The sequence below is a fragment of the Eucalyptus grandis genome, chromosome 11 (genome assembly GCF_016545825.1).
Source record: "Eucalyptus grandis isolate ANBG69807.140 chromosome 11, ASM1654582v1, whole genome shotgun sequence".
NCBI lineage: Eukaryota > Viridiplantae > Streptophyta > Magnoliopsida > Myrtales > Myrtaceae > Eucalyptus > Eucalyptus grandis.
Genome location: NC_052622.1, coordinates 14,601,861 through 14,619,211, shown reverse-complemented (window position 1 = coordinate 14,619,211; position 17,351 = coordinate 14,601,861).

Here is a 17,351-nt window from a genome sequence, read left to right as displayed (position 1 = left end):
CGAAATTCTCAAATTAAAAGGCAACCTTTGAACTAAAATATAAAATAAAATAAAATAAAAATAAATAAATAAAAAGCAAGGGATTAATGCTAATTAAACAATGGGCGCGCAGGCATGGTAAGTGCTAAGTGCTAAGTGTGCCAAATAATCGCGCACCCGCACGCGGGTATGGTGGGGTCTAGCCCCACCTAATCACACCTTTAACTACAAAAAGGAAATCCCACATTTTTAAACCGACCCTCCCCGCACTCCCGCTCCCACCTTTTCTAGTGACAAAGTAAAAAAAAAAAAAAAACACTCATTTTGTTTTAACAAACAAAATTCCAACAATCCTGAAAGCACTCTTCATCGCTAGGGTCTAAGAGATTGAAATCTTATATATTTTGTTGAGTTTTATATATAGTAAACTTTTTTTACAAATGCACAGCGTGTGTGCAATTAACTCTTGAAGCTAATGGATTTTGAAATTCAAATATATCAAGGATATCAATGAGAAATGACAAAGAACACTAGAAATCTATGTCATTCAATCCAACTATTAATACCTATTCCTTAAGAAGAGTTGGCAGTAGAGAAATTCATTATGTATGGAGATTACATAGTTGCAATCACTCGAGTGATCCCTACCCTAAATCGCATTCAAAGTAAATCTATAAATGTGATAAGTCACTCAACAAACTCGCAAAAGTCACTCCATGATGGTAAATTTCAAGAACCTGTATTGTCATTGGTAAGTATAATTGCTTGGCAACTTTTTGTCCGGCCTACTATCAGTAACTTATTAGCAAAATAATAAAATTATTATTTTCACATCAAGTGTCCAATTATAGTTTTTTTTTTTTTAACAATAGTATCCAATAGTCGATCAATAAGTATTTTTAGATTTGCCAATTTGGCTTGTCAATTGGTTAGTAAATTATCAACAATATAAGGGTTAATACTACGAAAAATCCTAAATCAGTATATATGTGACAAATTTACCCTAAACTAATTTTTTTATTAAGAAAAACATCAAACTAGTAAACTTGTAATAAATTTATTCCAAATAACCACAAAAAATCCCCAACTTGTACACTTGTGATAAATTTACCCCAAATATACTATCCGTTAAATTGGACCGATGCCATAAATAACCACAAAACTAATACAACTGTGACGAACGAAGAACAAAATCTCAAACCAAGTACTCTAGTCAACTATCAAGTATCATTTAACTCAGCAATTTAATAATAAAATTTAACGGAAAGTAACAAAGGGTAAATTTGCCACAAGTATATCAATTAGTTTGGAATAAATTTATCATAGGAGTTTCAATTTAGGGATTTTCGTGATATTAACCCACAATATAATGGTTTTTACCATCCCTTTCACAAGTAGATTACCACGCGTTTTGCAATATTGCAAGTGGACCCCATTAATTAATTTGTAATTTATTGATCAAATAACAATTTTACCATCCTAAAATATAGTATCCAGTAATATACTACCCTGTGCTATAAAATTTTATAATTAAGCCCATCAAGTAGTTTGATTTTTTCACCACACATCGAGTAATTTATCAATGAAAAATCCATGTTACCATTCTCAAATCTAGTATTCGAAAGCAGATTATTGAGTGCTTTATTAGTTTACTGGTAGGCGCAGCGAATTTTTCGTAACTTACCAATGAAATAATCGATTTCACTACTCTCGCATCCTATAGTAGATTACCAAGCGCCGTAAAAATTTTACAAGCAGATCTTTCAAATTAATTAGTAGAATATACCACTAAGGTTGAGAGTACATATTTGGAAATAATTCAAGTGTGTTCATAATTCATTGGCGCTAGTTTGCCTTTCTACAAGAACTGGTTTTTGATGCCATGAGTTGATTGGAGCATATGCTTCGCAAGCTAGTCTTTGCGAACTTGCTCTACAACTCTTATCCATCGACTACTTATTTAGCTGGCAAATCATAGTACCTTCACCAACACCAACATAGAAAAAAGGAAAAAGGACTGACTTCATATTAGCAGCCGCCTCCGCCTGCGTGGTGGTGGACATGGGCTGCGGCTGCATGGGTTGCGCGGGCGCGGGCTAAGTGGGTTTCGTGGGCTGCGTGGTGCGCTGCATGGTGGTGCCGGTGCGCTGCGTAGTGGTGCGCTGCGTGGTGGCGGCTGGACGAGTTGTTGCCTGTGTCACCGCAGGAAAACACGACAAACGACATCAGCATCAAGCACGCCACGAAGATCACTCCAGCCTTCAGCAGCAGAAAACCCGACCCATCATCACCACAACAAATACCGGCGCTCGCAAAATCGACCCAGTGTCTCGCCATGACTTTCCTCATCATCTCATGGACAGAAGCAAGAACTCAACTATTCCTGAGGCGAGGAACGTCCAATTTAAGCACTGGCCATAACGATGATAGACCACAAAATCCGAGGGGACGACTTTGGAGATAATTCCCTTTGGATGACTTCTCGGTACTCGCGGTGAAGGTTCTTCGAAATTGCTTCTGATCGAACTTTGACATTCTTAAATTGGCGAAGTGGTGACGTCGAGCTCGTGATCGTAATCTCAGAAAGAGTCGTGCACATGCCCTTGGTTGGTCCAAAACGGGGAACAAGGGAAGTTGCGGGTCAATCAAGACTACCGGTGAGATGATTCGACACTCCGTGTTCGACGTGGGAGGTTTTGTATTTTGGCCGGTATATCACTCAATTCTGTTTTTGGTCGAAACGTGCGGCTCTCTCAATCTTAAGTCGGCTGGTTTATGAAATTATGACTCAAGAGAGTGATCGTATCTTGAGAACTTTCTAGGCAATCGTCAGTAGCTACGGAGAAATTGTTATTACGGTCATAGATCTATCGCACACCTTGTAATTGCTTCAATGTTGTTCGGAACCTTTAAGTGAAACTACAATCAAGTCCCGACAAAAACTCGCTTGGAATTGATGATGTGGCGGTCCAGCCATCACATGCCCGTAAGTCGCGAAAATACATATAATTAAGTAGAAAAATTAACACATTTGTTTTAGAATCCATCGTTTTTTATGAAGAAAGTGATTATCCAAGCACGAGTGCTTCTCCTCTATTCTCTATATCACTAGCTCAATAAGATGGCTCATCACCCTTAGTGTCTAGTAAACGCTTCTTATGTGAGATAATTGTGTGTTAGGGTTAGATGAGAGATTTAAGCACTATTTATAAAATTTTCAGTCGTGTTCTCTCATTACAGATGGGCTCAACTTGGCCCACACTAATCAACCCCATATTGGGGTAAGTACACTAGGCTGCGTTTGTAAGTCGGGATAAAATTCGGGATAAGATATGATTTATCCTATCCTATATTTGGTCTTCGCTCGGGACGGGATAAAGTCGGATATACGGGGATATGATGATAAAATTATCACGGGGAGGTGGGATAAAAGTTGACAGGATTTGTAATATTCATAATAGGAAAGTTATTTTTCTTAAATAACAAACTTATTAAATTAACAAAATTGAAATTATATTTCAATATAAATAATATTTTAATTCTAATTTAAGAAATAAAAAATAAAAAATAAACATTTATTTTTAATTAATCTTATTTTAATTTATATATTCAACTTTAATTCTATCTTATATTAAATATTCAATCTATAAATTAAATATTTATATTTATTATATATTTTAGGTATTTTTGTATTTTTGGTATGTTAGTGCAATTTACTATTTGATAAAATTTTATTAAAGAATGATGAAAGGGGAAAAAAGAAATAATAATGAAAATAATATAAAAAAAGAGGAAAAATAACATAAAAATAAATTAAGTAATAGTGTTACGAGAGATTTTCACTATTTCGTTTATGAACATTTAGTTCATTTATAATGATATGCCGTTTATATTAAAAAAAAAAAAATGTACATGATATGATGTAAACATATTCGACTTTAATATTATGATTCACCAAACAATGGACGGGATATAAAAAAATCCTAGGATTTCATATCATATCATATCCAGTCATATCCCAATTAGAAATCCAAACAATCAAACGTAGCCCAGAAGTGCCAAAAGTTGTGTACGGCGCTCACTTTGGTGCCAAAAGTTTATTTTGGATCACTTAAGTGCCAAATCAAAGATACAACGATCACTTTGGTGCCATCGGTAAGAGATTCTAGCCAAATTAATTATGTGACTTTTATATTTAAAAAAAAAAAAAGTGGCGGTGGCTTTTAAACGACGTTGTTTTCCATCATCCTTAAGAAATGACGTTGTTTTGCTGTCATGCGTGGACAGCCTTACAAAAATGACGCCATATAGCTCATATGGGGACTAAAATTAGGGTTTCTTTGTCCGATCCTCGCTCGACACTCACTGCCATCGCTCGACCACCGTCGTTCGCTCGCTGTCACTCGGCCACCGTAGCTCAGCCACCATCGTAGTTGCTCGACCAAGTGAGCGAGGAGAGGCTGAGGTTGTTGCTTAGGCAAGAAGTGGCGGGAAGAATATGAGGCGAGGGTGGAGAAGGAGGAGGAAGAAGGGGGGTCGAAGGTGCCATTGCTGGTGTCGTTGCTGGTGCCACTACTGGTGATGTTGCTGGTGCCATTGCTAGTGCCGTTCTTCGGGGAAAAAGACAAGGAGGAAGCCCATGACCTCTCTCTCTCTCTCTCTCTCTCTCTCTCTCTCTCTCTCTCTCTCTCTCTCTCTCTCACACACACACACACTTTGGGGATTTAGGGTTCGTACTTGCGGGAAAGACACCAAACGGCGTCGTTTTGTTATTTAGATGCTGACTGTACTCTACGATGAGCCACGTCAGCTTCAAAAATTAATAAAAAAAAAAAAAGTGTCACGTCAAATTTCTAGCCAATTAGATTAGCGTTGGCATTGAAATGATCATTTTTCAAATTTGTTGACTAATCCAAAATAAACTTTTGGTATCAAAGTGAGCATCATACACAACTCTTGACACTTTTAGTGTACTTACCCCTCATATTAGACTAATTAAGAAACATTTTATCTCACTTTATTATACCAATCTTGTAAAACAATAAATTATAATATTAATTAATGTAGCCCACATTAAGAAAACTTTTACAATACCATATTAAATAGCACATCTACGATCTAATGTGGACAAATTTACTCAGAACGATGCCTTTCTGCATAATGTATAATTTATTTCCTTTCTCTCTCTTTTTTCACCTCCTTCTTTAGCCATGTTGGGAATGACGGATCCCAGAAAAGCGGATTCGACACTAAATCGAACCTCTAAATCAATGCGGAAGACGAAGCCCGGGAATAACACGTATCACCGATCGTAAAGCACACCACGGATTCGAGCGTACCTTGTTAGCCACAGATTAGACATCGACGCTGAAGTGAGGAAGAGAAATTGGCCATGTTCGATTCGATGACGCCAATTCGCCTTAGAAGGGGAGAAGACAGTGGCCTTGTGCTTACTGTTCTTTTTGGAGAGAGAGAGCGCGCAAGAGAGGAGAAGACGTACGTTGATTGTCCAAGAGATGTCTTCTCTCTCTCTCTCCTCCCTTTTATACGTCCCTCCATCCACGGGCCCTATTCCCATGGGCCGGGCTTTTTGGGCCCAACTTGGGCGGACGGGCCTTAAACCCATCAATAATAAAACCATCATCTCCCACTCGCACATGGTGGGCCGAACATGATTCTCTTTACCTCTCTTCAACATTCATACCGGTGAATAATCCGTGTGACCAGCATACTTTGAGAGCTCGTTGCCATACATCTGTTAGGAATATATAGCAACTCATAATGGGCATCACACTCCGAGTAGATTTAGTATGTAGTACCCTAGATCGATCGATCACATTTATATCTCTCTTGATCTCTTTTAAACAATGATATATATATATATATATATATATATATATATATATTGTATTCACAATTATGATTATCACAAAGACAGTCATAATTGGTTAACCGGTGAATACAAAAACTACAATGTGATTCTTCAAATTCGATCTTCCTCTTCCCTTCAAACTCTCAATTTCAGTTCAGCTTGCTTTTCTAGAAATGTCCCATTAGATCGAATCAACTCATGACCATTAGCAACATCCTAAGATAGCAAACACTAAATAGAAATCTTGAGAATAAGTAAGAGTCATGAGGGGACTTAAAAATTGAGGAACTCTTTTCCTCAAGAGTCTCACACGACATAAAAGTTGAGATCAAACTTTTGCTACTCTTATTGGTCGTTTCATGCATACGTAGTATGAAATACATATTACGGTATTAACTCATTTCCCATGGAGCATATGTCTACACCTTTCAATATCGTACAGATGATAGTTCAGACATACCCAATGTCTAACTTGAGTTCACGTATCTACTCATTTACAAAATTCATCAGAACTCACATCTGGCATCATAGACAGATAAAGTAAAATATGTGGGGTATTTTATTTTCGGACATAGTAAGTATTATGTCATCATCTTAACACCCAGTTAAGGCGACATACGTATTTTAAGCTTGAGCTCTCGATTATCACCTAGATAATAAGCTTAAAAACAGTCTCATCTCTATTTATCACACAGTAAATAGAGGCGATTACCCATGTGAGTAGGCTAATCTTATATCTGTCCGACATACTTTCTCAACTTAAAATAATGCACTGAGCATTAAGATGCATAAAGATCAAACAAAGATTCATAGGCATTAATGATGAAAAACACAAATTCATCAAATGTGAACGCTTCAGGGAAATTACAATCCAGTACATCAGACTCTACGCAATCCTAGAGATTTTACATGGCCACAAAACACATCTCTAGGTTTTGGCTTTGTCATAGGATATGCTACCATTCTACGCGTAACATGTACTGTAAGTTCACATCTTTTCGCGCAATCATATTCTTGACAAAATTATACTTGGTATCTATATGTTTGGTCTTGCCATGATATTTTGAATCTTTGGTGTACGCTTTTGTTGCTTGGCTATCACAGTTAACCAACAATGAATCTGCAGCACTTCAAATAACACCTAAATGATCCAATAATCTCTTAAGCCAAGCATCTTCTTTTATTGCTGCTGATAATACCACGAACTCAGTTTCCATTATGGACAAGGCTATACACTATTGTTTCTTACTGCTCCAACATATGGTACCATTATTCCATAAGAAAACAAACCCAGAGGTAGATTTTCTTTCATCTAAATCTCCTCTCTAATCAGCATCAGAATAGCCTTTGAGTTGCAGATCCTTTCCATAATAACTCAACATATAATCAGCAGTCCCCTTTAGATACCTTAGTATTCATTTAACGGCTTTCCAACGTGCTTGACCTGGGTTGGATTGGTATCTACTCACCATTCCAACTGCATAACATATGTCAAGTCTTGTACACATCATAGCGTACATCAAGCTCCCAACAGCACTAGCATAAGGAACATGTTTCGTTTGTTCCTTCTCTTATGGAGTCCTTGGACACAGTCTATGGCTCAATCCTTCACCTTTTGCAATAGGAGTGTCTATAGGTTTACAATCCCATATCCTTCAATTCAAAGTTGGAAGACAACCAACTCTTGACAGTATTGACAAGTTCCATATTGCTTCCAGCAATTAGTATATCATCAACATATAATGATATGATCACAAATTGATCATTGGATCTTTTGATATATATATATATAATGATCATCATCTATCATTGTAAAATCATATGCCATTATGGCATTATGAAATCATATATACCATTGTCTTAACGACTGCTTAAGGCCATATATCGACCTCAAAAGTCGACATACATTTTCTTCTTGACCTTTCACTATGAAACCAACAGGTTGTTCCATATATATTTCTTCCTCTAATTCTCCATTGAGGAAAACAGTCTTTACATCCATCTGATGTAACTCAAGATCCATACTAGCCACTTGTGCCGAATAATGCGAATCGAGATAAATCTCACTACGGAGAAAACGTATCTTCATAATCTATTCCTTCCTGTTGATTATACCCCTTCGCCACAAGGCAAGTCTTATGCCTTTCTATCGAGCCATCAGCTTTTCGTTTTATTTTGAGAACCCACTTGTTCCCAATAGCTCTGCGTCCCTTTTGGAAGATCAACCAGTTCCTAGACTTGGTTTGACTTCATTGACTCCATCTCCTCTTTCATTGCATAAATCCATTTTTCCTTACTAGGGCATTTCAGAGCCTCATTAATATTTCTTGGCTCATCCTTATCTCGTGGAGCAATCATAAAAGTTTCCCCTTCAATGTCAAAACGTCGACGGGGAATACCTTGGCGACTTGTTCGTTATATGGGAGAATGTACACTTAGCACATCATTCCCTATTATGCTCCCACTCGGATTAGATAATGATGACATCATTTCATCATGTGGTTGTAATTAAGAATGAGTTGAATTCAATTCATCACTTCTCATATTACTCCCACTTGGACGAACTCCACTAATATCATTATCTTGATCCAAGGTTTCAAATAGGGAGTAATCTTCTCCTATTTTGCCCTTCTTAGGAAATTCATCCACTAAGAATGTGACATCCTGTAATTCAAATTCAATTATACTCCCACTTTCCTGCTCACCTATGAACACATACCCTTTCGAGTGTTCGGAGTATCTCATTAAAATACTCTACTTTTATCTGGGACTCAATTTCCCAAACTTGTGAGAGGACATATGAGTATAGGCAGCATAACCCCATGGCTTAAGTAAACTTAAGTCTGGTTTTCTACCTGTCCATAACTCATATGGAGTGGAACTAATCGATTTAGAAGGCACCGGTTAAGTATAGGCAGCAAGTTAACAACACATCACTCCAAAAGTGATAGGCAAGTTAGCATGCGCCGTCATGGACCTAACCATTTCTAGTAGGGTTCTGTTTCTTCTCTCGCAACACCATTTTGTTGAGGAGTATATGGAATAGACAACTGTCTTTCTATTCCTTTTTCATCACATTATTTTCTGAACTCATCAGATAAATATTCTCGACCTCGATCGAATCTCAATGCTTTTATTTTCTTGTCTAATTGATTTTCTACCAAGTTCATAAACCTTTTGAAACAACATAATGCTTCAGATTTATGAGAAATCAAATAGACATATCCGAATCGAGTATAATCATCTATAAAAGTGATGAAGTAAACAGCCCAATGCCTTCCTCTCACATTCATTGAACCACAGACGTCAGAATGGATTAAATGCAGAGAAAATTCAGCTCTTTTACCTTTTCCAAATGGTTTCCTTGTCGTTTTCCCTACTAGGCAATGCTCACATCTGGACAAATCGACTTTTTCAATGTTGCCCAACAATCCCTTTTTGGCTAGTCTATTTATACGACTGTTGGCCAATATGGCCAAGTCTAGCATGCCACATAATCACATCATTATCATATGGAGTAGGAGACGTGAAACAAAGGGAATAACATATATTGACATCACCACAGTCAACATTTAGTACAATAAAACCATCTAGAAAGTGACAACAATCATAGTAGTTTGTATCCAAATACAAATATACATCGCTATTACGGAAGTTTACACTAAAACCAAGCTTAACCAACACCAAAACAGACACTTAAATTTCGACGAATCTCTAGAGCATTTAGAACATCATGTAGGAACAAGGTGCTCCCACCACACATGTTTAATTGGCAGGTGCCAATCCCTTTAACTTCAGCTCTGGAGTTGTTTCCCACATAGATCCACTTAGTTCCAGTTGGTATTCGTCGGAATTCCACAAAGGATCCTCTATCCTTCGCTACATGATCTGTCGCTCCTGAATCTACAGTCCACAAAGGATTGGATTCAGCCAATAATACAGAACTTGATACATAAGCAAAGTTCTCAAATATACAAGAGGTGTATACCTTCTTTGGCTCACGACAGTCGCGAGCATAGTGACCCTTCTTGTCACAATTGTAACACATTACCCTTGACATTTTCTTCACTTGAGGACGTTTTCCTCTCTTGTGTTGGTTAACTCTTAATCTCTTGCAATAAGGACTTGATCCTTTGCATTCCCACATATTAAACGAATCAATACGCTTGCGCTTAAAGCTCAAAGCCCTTTCGAGCTAGAACCAGCATTGCAAATATCTATTTTCGGCTCACATGCCATCAAGCGGTCCCTCTACCAGCTCAAGGTGGCGCAACATCCTCGAGATCTTCCATAACATGGTCAAGAGCTTTTAGTGTTTCTTGCTTTTCCAGCACATATTGAATCTTCATATTCAATATTTCACAATTGTTGCCGTTCACATCAGCAATTACGTTCTTAGTTGCTGAATCCATCAATCAACACACGACATATATGCACGAATAATTAATGCCTATCATTTATGCATCAACTTTACTGAGACCCATCATATCAATGAATAATTTCAAGTAAGGTTTTAGAATCAAAAGGTCACTATGTTTCCAATCATCCTCCAAAATCCTAACTTAAAACTATCATTAATATAATTGTCTTATGCAAAATAAATTCTATTAAGTTACAAAAACTTCTATAACTACCCATAACTAACTACCCACAGTAATCAGCAATAACAGAAAGCAACAGATAATTTAATATCCAATAGAATAACAATGCTTTCACATAATACAACAATCGATTACACTAAGTAATATATCCAAAAAGAAATATCAACATAGAAAGAGATATGTCGCGACCTACCCTCGGGGGGAGGGAACAGGTTTAGGGGTATTGCCTAAAAGACGAGCCTAAGGCCCATGATTAGGCGCGAGCTCTCCCAAGCCCATACCCCGCGTGACGTTGGGATGTTCTTAAGAAATTTTGCATAAAAGGAGTCGCCACTAGCCTATTGGGATCGGCTAGAAACCAAGTGAGGCATGGGAGCGTGCCTCACTTCCTACGCAACCAGAGAATTTAGGTTCGGGGACTTGATTACACTAATTAACCAATTAGACTTGATTACACCAATTAACCAATTAGTGCCCTTTCAAGTACCTAATCTTGTTCATTTTAACAAAATGATTTTTGGCAGGCAATTTGGATTGATTTCATATTTATCCACTAACATGTGACGTGATCATGCAGGCGCGCAATCATTAAAATAATAATCATAACTACCAAGATCCTAATTGCAATAAGATTAAACACATGTAATCAAACATAATTAAATATGCAAATTAAACATACGACATAATCAATATGCGAGCAAATAGATGTCTAATTACACTAAGAAAGCAAGATATAGCAATTCCTAACCAAATCCCATCATTTTTTTGGATTTTGAAATTTTTGATTTTTTTTTTTAAATTTTTTTAAATTTTTAAACAAAATTAATTTTTTAATTTTTAAACAAAATTAATTTTTTATTTTTTAAAAAAACATTAAAACTATTTTCAATATTTAATATTTTTTTGGATTTTCGATTTTTTTTTAATATTTTTAATTTCTTTTTAAATAATAAAATAAACTTAAAAATAAAATTCGGCCGGACCGGGTCGGGTCCGGTCGACCCGACCGGGTTCAGCCCGTTCGATGCGGGTCGGGTCCCGTCATAGACCGAACCCGATTTCGGCCTAGTCGGCGGCAACGGGCCCGAGTGGGCCCAAAATTCTTTCTTTTTTTTTTTTTTAAAACTTTAGTCAAGGCCCAAAGAAAATTAAAAGACCCACCTATTTCCTAAGCCTGCGAGAGCCCAACCCAATTTACCTGAATCGAAGCCCGGCCCGAAGACGGACTTAAGCCCGACCCACTTCAAAACCAAACCCTACCCGGTTTTGAGGTCGCTTGACCCGGTTCGACCCGATTTGAGCCTCCTTCTCCAAGGCTTCTTGGCGGCACCGACACCGGCAGCGATGGCGGCGACGGCGGGTGGCGGCAGCACGCAGCAACGGCGCGGTGCGGTGTGCCGCGACGGGATTGAAGGAGTGGCGTCGGCGGCGGTGGGTAGCGGCGGCATCGCGGCCGGGGCGCAGGAGCGGCTCGAACGGTGTCGTAGGGGCGGCCGAGGGCGGCAGAGGAGGCTCTTGCGGAGGCTCGCGGAAGCTCGGGCTACAGGCGAGTCGAGGTGCAGCAGTGGTGGCGCGGCGGCAGATGATGCGGCGGAGGGGAAAGACTCCTAGATCTGATCGAGCGTGATCGATCCGGCCTTTGGCGGATCTCCCGCCCGCGACGGGGGCGGATCAAAAGAAGGTGGGCGGCGAGACCGGCGGAGGGCGCGGAGACAGCGACGGCGGCGGGCGGAGCCGGGTGACGATTACAAGGCGGCGGCGAGCACCGGACGGAGGTGGCGAGAGGTCGACGGCCGCGCTCGGGGCGGAGAGGGCGTCGGGTGCCGGGTGGAGGTGGCGCGAGCGTCGGGTCGTCGCAGCCGCAGCGAGGGGGTCACGGACGCGCGGCTGCGGGGGGCGGGTTGGGGCGCGGCGGTGGTGGCGCTGTGCTCGCGGACGAGCGGCTCCGCCGCGCGGTGGCCGACGCAGCGAAGGCTTCCCGCGGCCGCGGGCGGAGCCGCCGAGGCTCCATTTTCACCGCTCCCCTCTCTCTCCGTTTTTTTTTAACTCCCTCTCCCTCTCTCCTCCTCCCGTCCCCCCACGAACTCCAGCTCTCTCTTCCTCTTTTGTCTCTCTCTGTTGTCGCTTTCTTCTTTTTCCCTTTTTTTCTCTGACATTGCTGCTTTTCCTTTTTCCTTTTTTGCAGGCTCCGCACGCGAAGACACCAGGAAGAAGACAAGTGGGGATATGGGCTGGACCAAAGGAGATGGCGTGGACCACTCAAGGGAAAGAGAGGTGGGGCGGGCCGGGCCGGGCCAAAGCCGATCTAGCTTGACCCGACCCCCGGGCGTTTTTTTTTTTTCCTCTTTTGTCTTGTTTTGTTGTTTTTTCTTGTTTCTTTTTGTTTTTGTTTTTGTTTTTGTTTTAGTGACTAATTCCCAATTTTTTTTGTTTTTGTAAAAGGTAGACTAATTCTTAATCGTGTACATAATAAAATTGTAAAATTTAGGTGTCAACAAGATATTCAACACTAAAAAAACATCTCAAACTAATCTAAGAAATAAATAGGAAAGTCCCTTCTAATCTATCGGTCAAAGTATCCGAGAAAACGAAGGCACATTTGCCAACCATGGAAAAACTTTTGGAGAGCTCTCATGTCGCCACCAAGGCGCATTCACTCGCGCCATGTGGCGCTTAATCTAAGGGTTGAAGTTTTAGCCAACTCAATCTTATAATGCTCTCTTACAAAAGCTTCCACTAGCCTCCTATAACCCGAGACCACGTTGACCTCCCATAGCCGATCTAACACTGCTTGCCATTCAGGTGGAAGAGTGTTCATCAAAGCCGGCACCTTCTCAAAATCCGGCATGAGATAACTATTCCAGATGATTTCCTATATCATCTAATTTACCCTAACCACGTGTGATACTAAATCACCGTCATGCCACCGATAATCAGCTAACTTTTTCATCAGCCTTTTCAGTCTAGCTCTTCCTTCGTCCATTCTCGGGATTGCAGGTATCCTTGTATAACACATCATAGTTCCTGCAACAAATGCAGAACCAATAAATGGATCACTTATAATCCACAATAAACAAAATGGAAAATACATAATTTTCCATGATTCATGCAACAAATGCAGAATAAAAAATGGATTACCTCTAACCCACACAGACATAATTGAAAAAGAAACAAATTCTTTTCTTCTTTTTTTCAGGTCAACGGTCGCCGGTCGTCGGACGTCGGACCGGTCGGACCGGACGGACTGGTTGGGTCGATCGGGCCGGGTCAGACGAATCGACCGCACATGCCACGCGCGTGCGCGGGCTGACGTCATGCAAACGTCAGCTGGTACGCGCCAAGCGCGTGCTACGCGTCCGCTGGTCGGGTTGGGTCGGGTCGCCGGCCGGTGCCGTTCGGCCACCGTCGTCAGCGATGACGTCATCCCAGCGGTTACCGACCGTTGGATGACGTCAGCACGCGTCGGTCCGCCGACCGGCGCGTGCCAGTTCACCGCCGGCATCGCGCACGTGCCGGTTCACCGACCGGCGCGTGGGACGCACGCGCTGGCCGATGCCAGCACTTTGGGCGCGTCGTGCCCACGCGCATCGGCTTTTGGCCGCGCGTGTGGGCGCGTGCAGCGTCTCCCGGTGGCGCACGACACGTCGCCGAACTCGCCTCGACAAGCCCTTTCACCCTATGCATTCAAAAATCGATTTCGACTTACGGAAACTTGAAAAAAATCGATGAACGGTGCTCGGGTGTCGGGATTTCTCGCCCCGATCCGTGCCGGCCGATTTTCTTCGCGAAAATTCAATCAAAAAACATGAAAAGGGTCGGGAAAACGTGAACTAGGGCTCTAATACCAATGTTGGGAATGACGGATCTCAGAAAAGCGGATTCGACACTAAATCGAACCTCTAAATCAATGCGGAAGACGAAGCCCGGGAATAACACGTATCATCGATCGTAAAGCACACCACGGATTCGAGCGTACCTTATTAGCCACAGATTAGACACCGACGCTGAAGTGAGGAAGAGAAATTGGCCCTGTTCGATCCGATGACGCCAATTCGCCTTAGAAGGGGAGAAGACAGTGGCCTTGTGCTTACTGTTCTTTTTGGAGAGAGAGAGCGCGCGGGAGAGGAGAAGACGTACGTTGATTGTCCAAGAGATGTCTTTCTCTCTCTCTCATCCCTTTTATACGTCCCTCCATCCACGGGCCCTATTCAGTGGGCCAGGCTTTTTGGGCCCAACTTGGGCGGACGGGCCTTAAGCCCATCAATAATAAAACCATCAAGCCAGATCTAGCTTGTCCCTCTTCCTTGATTTCGTGATTGATTTCATGGCTGTCGAGCTCAATGGCCATGGGACTGAGCCTCCACATCCTGGTGAGCTTGCAGCAACTGAAGTATAGCCGCTTCGAGCTTGATGGCATTGAAGGCCATGGAGATTGAAGCCGCTTCTACTGCTTCTTCTTTTGTAGGCGATTATTCATGCTTTAGCGTAAATCAAATCATCAGGAAGCTGATTGAATTTTTAGGGGTTTCAATTGTAGTAGCCGAAAAGAATTCAAATGAGCCCACTTTCTGTAGGCTCGTAGAGTTCTAGAAATTTGTCAATTGAGACAGTTGAAGAGCTAATAGGCATTTGAGTTGTGGCTTGCCGGTGAGATGATCATGCTCAAAATCTTTTTGTCATTAGTGTTCACGTTTTACTAGGAAAAAAATAAATAAATAGTGGACAGAAAAGGAAAAAGGAAATTGAAAAAGAAAAGAAAAAAAGAAAAGGATAATAATAAGAGATTGAACTAGGAGGACTATATTAGAATTTCATGTAAGGGCTTAGGATTATGTTAGATCAATCGAAATGTTTAGGATTGGATTAAAATCCATATACCCAATTTAAGAGTTAAATAGCATTTTTTTTCACAAAGTATGCTTTTTTCTATTTATTATTATTTAGCCAATAATGAAACCAACCAAAGAGTAATTTCATTTTATTTTATTGGATGATTTGATGCTAAAAGCACTCTTCACCGCTAGAGTCTAAGAGATTGAAATCTTATATATTCTACTGAGTTTTATATATAGTAAATTTCACGTAGCGTGTGCACAATTCAAAATGGATTTGGATGTGTAAATAACCATTGAAGTTAACAGATTTTGCAATTCAAATTTATCAAAGAAATCAATGAGAAATGACAAAGAACATTAGAAATTTATGTCGTTCCATCCGAATGTCGATACCAATTCCTTAGATAGAGTTGACAGTAGAGAAATCCATTATGAATAGAGATTACATAGTTACAATCACTCAGGTGTTTCCCTACCCTAGATCACACTCAAAGTAAGTCTATAAGTGTGATAAGTCACTTAACAAACTCACAAAAAAGTGTGAGATATAAAAATGACTTTATCATTGTGTTTGCTAAAAGGAGAACCGGTTCCATGATGGCAAATTTCAAGAACCTGTAATGTAATTGGTAAGTAAAATCACTTGGCAACTTTTTTGCCCGGTCAACTATCGGTAACTTGCTAACAAAATAATAAAATTATTATTCTCACATCTAGTGTGTGTGTATATATATCCAATAGTCGATCAACTAGTATTTTTTAGATTTGCCAATTTGGCTTGTCCACAATATAAGGGTTAATACCATGAAAAATCCTAAACTGGCACACATATGACAAATTTACCTCAGACTAATTTTTTGACTAAGAAAAACCTCAAAATGGTAAACTTATGACAAATTTATCTTAAATAACTGTAAAAAAAAAAAAAAAAAAAAAAAAAAAAAAAAAAAAAAAACCTCCAAACCGATATATTTATGACAAATTGGCAAAATTATACCATAAGTGTCTTAACTTGTGTATGACGCTCACTATAGTGCTATAACTTTTCATCAGCTCACTTTAGTACCAAATTTTATGAAAAATGATCTTTTCAGTGACGTCGTCGATTTGCTTGGCTGGTAATCTGACGTTGAGTTTTTTTATTAATTTCCTATGCCAACGTTGCTCGCTAGAGGCTCTAGTTAGCAACCAAATCACAAACAACGCCATCTTACTCATTTTCCTTCAAACAATAACCCTAAATCCCCAAATTGAAAGAGGAACCCACAATTGAAGCCCTAATTGGCCATTCAACTGAAATCCCATCCTAAGTCGATTTGTCCCCAAAATGAACAGCTCAATATTGCAAATGGTGAGCAGCAACTTTAGCAGCGGCTCAAATTCGTTTCAACAAAGTGAAGAAGAAGGTGAGTGTTATTGTCATTGTGGATTACCGAGTCCAATAAGAATATCTTGGACTCGATTGAATCCTGGGAGAAGATTCCGTGGATGCAGAGGTATAAAGAAGGCTCAAAGTGCAAATATTTTAAATAAGTTGATGTGAAATTCTCTAATCGAGTAAGAGAGGTGATCTTGGAGCTACTTCAATGACTGGATGAACCTCCACCTACAATGATGGGTGAGTTGGAGGATGTCGACTCGCAAGTTCAAATGAATACTTCAAAATATTTAGCCAACCAATTGAAAAATGAAGTTTCAAGAATGAAAATTGAAAAGAAGTGTTATCAAGCATTGATTGTGTTGTTGTTCACTTGGGTAGCCTATTTTGTGGTCAAATGTAAAGTGAATGATGAGAATAAGTTTTTATGTCTACCATAGTTAAAGATCAATGAAATATGTACTTATATTGTGTAATTTGTGAGTATATTAGTGTTGTTGGTAAGCTGCAATTTTTGTATGCAATTTATGGTGGAAATGGTGGAAATGGAAGGTCGGAATATTGATTCTAAGAACTTATAAATATTGCTTAGTTGTGTATGAAATTTGGTTTAGTTTTTGTTTGAGATGTTTGGTTTGCTGCAATGCTTGTTGGATAATGGGTTTGCTAGTTTGCTACAATTTTTG